The following is a 5,989-nucleotide window of genomic DNA, read 5'->3' as shown; positions in this document are numbered from 1 at the left end:
TTGGAAGAATTAAGGAAGAACCAGAGGGTATACGGGGACGCGGTAGCTCTACTGGCGCAAGAAAACCAACAACTCAAGGATAGGTGGAAAATTCACACGACGAGGCTAACTCCATGGAACCGCTACTAAATCAGGACCGAAGGATGGTAGTGGCCAATATAAGCAACCCGCAGCCGCTAAACCAAAGAGATGTCAGAGGAAATCGAAGATCCGACCCAGATTACAATCCATAGGACTCAGACTACTTCGATAGCGAGATCCCGAGACCAGGACGATCCACCATTTACCAGGAGCACCAGCAAGAAATGGAGAATCTTCGTGCGGAAATGATGGCGGAAATCAAGCAGTTGAAAGACAAGCATGGGGGCGGAAGACTGGAGAAAGTGATGAAGGAAGCGAACACTACCCTGCTAACCCAGTGTTATCCAAAGCTCTCATTCCCCGGAAATGCTTTGTCCCAGCCTTAGAGTGTTACGACAGATCCAGTGATCCCGCTGCCCATCTTTGTTATTACAATCGAATCCTGGCCCGATGGAATTATGACGATGCAATACTTTGCAGATATTTTCCTTCAAGTCTAAAAGGATCTGCACTTTCCTGGTTCGATAACCTTCCACCGGACTCCATTTATTCCTATGACCAGCTCACTGAGAAGTTCTTGGCGACCTACATATACAACAAGATCGTCAACACCGGAATGGACAAGCTCTTCTCGCTGGCAATCCGATATAAGGAGACGATCAGGGAATATACTGACAGATGGCACAAAATCTTTCAGGACATAGGGAACGTCGATCCAGTGGTCAATATCAATTGCTACAAATGGGGGCTAGACAGGATGAGCCCGATATTCGTCGAGATTCATGGTACCATCCCCACTATCGAAGGAGATCTTTGAGTAATAATAGAAAAACATGCCATGCTGGAGGAGATTCAGCGTGAAAATCTCAGATCCCAGACTCAAAGCCCTCATCCAACCAACTCGGTGGATCAAGCCAGCGGATCCAAAAGAGGCGGTTCTGGGGAACCACCTAGCAAGGATAGGAAAGAACGAAGAGATGATCGTCGACGTTAGGATCGGAAATTAGAATACCAGGTCTACACGAAGCTAATCCCCAGATACTCTCGCATCCTAAGGGAGATCAAAGGACGGAAAAATCTTGAGTGGCCATGGTCCAAAGGGAAACAACCCCCAAGGTCCGAGAAGTCTAAGGAATACTGCGAATACCATTGCTTCAATGGCCACCAGACCGAGAAATGCAAAAACCTCAAGATAATGATCCAAAAGTTGATCGATGCATGAGATCTCAAGCAGTACATACAGAAAGTGGATACTGAAGATAAGACCAAACGAAGCAAGCAGGTTCAATTTCCTGAAGGAAATCGAACCCTTAACACCATCTCATGCTCCAAAGCCGCAGGGCCTTCGCTAATAGCGCAAATAGGGAAAAGGTTAAGAAAACAATTTGAAGACTACAATGAACTGTACAAAATCGATGGAGTGGAGGTAGACGAACACGAACATTGGATAGACGCACCTATGAATTTCGACGCTGAAGACATCGAAGAGGATATGGAAGATCACAATGATCCTTTGGTCCTCACGTTACTAGTAGAAGGATGCAATATCAAGAAGATCCTCATCGACGGAGGGATCTCAGTTAATGTTCTGTTTTAGGACACATTCAAACGAATGGAGCTTAACGACGAACAGCTAATGTCTTCGTACTACACCATCTACGAGTTTAACGGGGCACCTATGAAGGCATTAGGAGACATCGTCTTGCAAGTAAACGCATGCCCCATGAAAGTGGACACACGATTCAGCGTGGTAGATGCTCCTTCCCCTTATAATTCCATTATTGGCCGAAGATGGGTGCACAAGCTCAAAGGAGTGGCGGCGACTTATCACCAATACCTCATATTTCCAACACCCGAAGGGGTAATGGAAATAAAAGGAGATAAATTCAGCGCTCGGGAATGCCAGTGTAAGGAACCCCAAGCTCGTCAACGCTATTAGACCAGTTAAGAGACGAATTAGTCGATATTAACTCGATTAGTTTAACACGAACTTTAATTAATATGAATTAATCTAACAACGATTTAGATACGGAACTAGTACCGTTGGATAGATCCCGAAAAATAGGCGAAATGGGCTACTCGAACGTGTCAAGATATTATCAATTTAGGTTGAAGGTATGACCGACTTGGCAGCCCTTTTCCAAGTTTTGGGCGCCTCAGTACTTTGGTCGGCTTTATCAAGACCAAGTCGAGCATCTAAGCTCATTCAGTCTTGTTCTTATCTTTCTTTCTCGTTCTTCTTCTTTCTCTTATTTTCTTCTACTTCTGCTCATCGCCTCTGGCGTTTTTTTGAGATGATTCCGAGGTCAAAAATCAAAGAGAAACTTAGGGGAATCAATAAGAATTGGTTTCTGGTGATGTTGTTGATATTATTTGAGATTAGGAGAAGAAGGAGTGATGATGTTAAATCGAATTAGGGTTCTGTTCTTGAGTTGGAGGAGACATTAAGATGAGTTATGAATTCTGATGGATGAAGATCGAATGGGTTGGTATTTAATTAGATTTTGAAGTTGATTCACTGGAGAATCATTGAGGAGATTTGGATTAGGGTTTTCAGTAGAGTTGCAGAAGAGAATACGAAGATGAAATGGATACTCTAGAAGATCAATTGAACATGGGTTTTGTGTGTTGAGCGTAAAGGATACGATTTAATATATGGTTTTTGATTCACAAAGAAGAATTGGAGATTTAGGGTTCCATGTTCTTCCCCAATTTAAGAACTAGAGTTTTGAGAATTAAACTGATGGTTAGGGAGGAGATGATATGGTATTGATTGTTTGAATCATATGGAAGAAAGGGTAGGTTTCAATTGGGATGAGACAACCTGATCTGAGGTAATTGACCTTCTCTGTGATTTTACTTAAATTATGCATTTCAAATTGTTGAATTTATGAATTTTTGTTGAGCTAAGAATTGAAATGATATTGGAGAGGGTGTTGTGAACTGTTGGTGTTGAAGTCCATTGAGATAAACTCAGTAAGGTTTTTTGAGTATAAGTTTATTAATGGATTAAGAATTGAATTGAAATTGTTGGGTATGTGCTTGAGTTGTATTTGGTTAAGATTGTGGGAGAAGAGGTGGATGAATATATTAAGTGAGATTTGGACTGGTGCAGTATGGCTGTGATGAAGTTGTGTTTGAATTTGTAGGAGTTGATGAAGATGTTGTATTAGTGAAGTTGAGATTGGATAGTGGTGCAGGCAGTGTATGTTTGAGATAAACTCAGAATAGTGCAGGAGCTGAGGGTATTGGAGTTGCATGTGGTAAGGAAAGTGAAATGGAAGAACTTGCAGAGAAGAGATGAGTTAATGATGAACTGTTGTATGAGTCTCAGTTGAGTTGTGCAGGTCTTGTGACTAGTGGTTATGGAATATTTTAGAGGTTGAACTGAACGGGGTGGTTGGTTGTTTGGCAAGAGTGAGTGTAGTTGTTAATTGAAGTTGGGAACTGTGATGATATGTGACTGAGTTATAAGAACAAATGTTTAATGAGTGTGTGGAGTTGATTATCTCTTGTAGGAGCTTAAAGCTACAATTGCAGGTAAATTGTAATGGTGTTTACAGTTAGATTTATGAAGTAATGTATTGGTTGTATTGTTTGAAATGAAATATATGTGTATTAGAACTGGAACTTGTAGTGTTGAAATGTTGTAGTTAGAGACTGAACTGTTAGTTCCACAAGACCAACAAGCTTAGGTGAATCAGACCTTTCAGTTTTCTAGTTAATTGTTTCTTGACTCAGTTGATCTGACTTAGACTTGATTATTGACCTTCTGACCTTGACTAGACTTTGAATAGTTTGACTTTGGCCTGACCTTATACGTTGATTGTTAGTTGACCTCTCTGACCATACGTTGACTGTTAGCTGACCTAGATGGACTGGACCTTAGTTTAGTAGACTTGGGCTTAGGGCTAGTTTTACTAGTTCGATGTTTTGGCCTCTTGTGGTCCGAATTAGCCTTTGGCTTCTTCTACAAAGATGTAGATATTAATAAGACTTAGCTAATAGACTATAGAACCAAACTAATTGAATTAGTAAACCTTAGATATCTTAAAGATAGATAATAAAAAGGTGTAAAGTCATAAATGGGCTTAGAACCATTAGATAGACTTGTATGAGCCTTGTATGATCCTTTTGGATAAATTCTTAGAGTGCTTGTGTGATTAACAGTTATTCTATTTAACAACGATCGATTCAAAGGATGAACCAGTGGATTGTGGATCTCGAGGTAGGCGTGGATTGTCATCAAAAGAGGTGGGAATACCTTAACTCTTTTGAAACCATTGTTGTTTTCTTTTACAAAAGTTTATGTTTAACAAATTCAGGCATTATCTGATTATGCTTTGTTTTCTTTAAATTTCGAAAGTATATAGAATACGCTCATTCATTTTGGTGCGTAAGGAATTGGTCGACACCAACATCGATGTGTAAGGAATTGGTCGACATCAATGCATAATATTGGATGTGTAAGGAATTGGTCGACATACAATATATTTCATTGTCAATGTATACAATTGGATGTGTAAGGAATCGGTCGACATCCAATAATACATTATTTTGTCGAAGGAGTTAGTTCCATATACCATGATTGTTTGTTTATGTATTTTGGATACCATTTAGTGTTTTGGGAAAAACATGATTTGTTATTGGATGTGTAAGGAATTGGTAGACATCCAATAAACTTCATTATCAATGTATAATATGGGATGTGTAAGGAATTGGTCGACATACGATATATTCATTGTTTTTCCAAATCATTCCAATGATTACTTGAAAGTTAAATGTTATTCGTACTGGGCACTCTGTGCTCACCCTTTTCCACTTTCAGTTTTCAGAGACAGATCAAAGTTGCGCAGCGAAAGGCACAAGTGTTGACTCCGTTAATTAGTTAACTTCCGCTATGTTTATTATGTTGTTTATTGTATCGGTAAACCAATTGACTATTATATATGTATCATTTGAGAGAAGTTCATGTATATATATTTTGAGCGGGGTTAGTTTTGGGATAAATTTTGTCGCATATTTCTTAATTGAATGTTTAAGTATTTGAATTAGATTCGTACTGCCTCTTTATTTAGTTAATCTCTTGGATTAGTTAGCTGCTAGCTTAGGGGGCACTACATCCAGACTCTACAAAATCATCTCAACAACGAACAAGATGAGCAGCGGAAATCTCGAAGGGCCCGAAACAAAGAAGCTGCGAAAGAAAAAACAATTGACCTTTATCTCGAATAGATTTCCGGAAAAAGTATGACGAAGGGTAGCGTCGTTCTAAACACGGAAGAAAGTACTTCAACAACTAAAGAAATTGAAGAACCAACCAAATAGAAATTAAAGAATGTCCCTCTCCTAGGGGAACTAAAACCCACGTTCACACCTGTAGAACCTGTGAAGGAGATCACCATAGGGACCAAAGAGAATCCGAATATGATCAAGATAAGGACCATAATGGACAAGGAAAGAGAGATGTCCCTAATCACGCTACTCGTGGAGTACGCATATATCTTTGCATGGAAACTGGGGGACATGCCGGGGATTGATCCAAAGATAATCCAACACGAACTCCGTATAAAGCCAGGCACACCACCTTTCATGCAGAAAGTACGTAAAGTAGCACCAGAGTATCACAAAGCAATAGAGAATGAACTCCGCAAGCTGTTAGAAGCAGGGTTCATCAAGGAAGTCAAATATCCGACATGGTCATCATGTCAAAAAAGAATGGAGGAGTAAGGATATGCATCGATTTCACCAACCTCAATAAAGCATGTCCGAAGGATAGTTATCCACTCTCAAGCATCGATCAACCGGTTGAAGCTGTCGAAGGATAGGAAGAATTTTTATTCATGGATGGATATTCTGGTTACAACCAAGTGGCGCTGGTAGAAGAAGATCAATAACACACAACATC

General features: G+C 39.9%; 1 long non-coding RNA gene across 2 annotated transcripts; it reads left to right on the top strand.

Moving 5' to 3' along the window:
• The first annotated feature begins 2,309 nt into the window (after nucleotides 1-2,309).
• Nucleotides 2,310-4,953, top strand: LOC113353186. 2 transcript variants are annotated; one of them, XR_003361134.1, is made up of 3 exons: nucleotides 2,310-3,621; nucleotides 4,252-4,335; nucleotides 4,455-4,953. It is a non-coding gene; the product is annotated as an uncharacterized LOC113353186 (long non-coding RNA). The 2 variants fall into 2 exon arrangements; XR_003361135.1 differs by having other exon boundaries at nucleotides 4,448-4,953.
• Nucleotides 4,954-5,989: the final 1,036 nt, after the last annotated feature.

The sequence above is a fragment of the Papaver somniferum genome, chromosome 2 (genome assembly GCF_003573695.1).
Source record: "Papaver somniferum cultivar HN1 chromosome 2, ASM357369v1, whole genome shotgun sequence".
Lineage (NCBI taxonomy): Eukaryota > Viridiplantae > Streptophyta > Magnoliopsida > Ranunculales > Papaveraceae > Papaver > Papaver somniferum.
The sequence above is the reverse complement of the archived record's forward strand: the minus strand, read 5'-3'. Positions and strand labels throughout refer to the sequence as shown.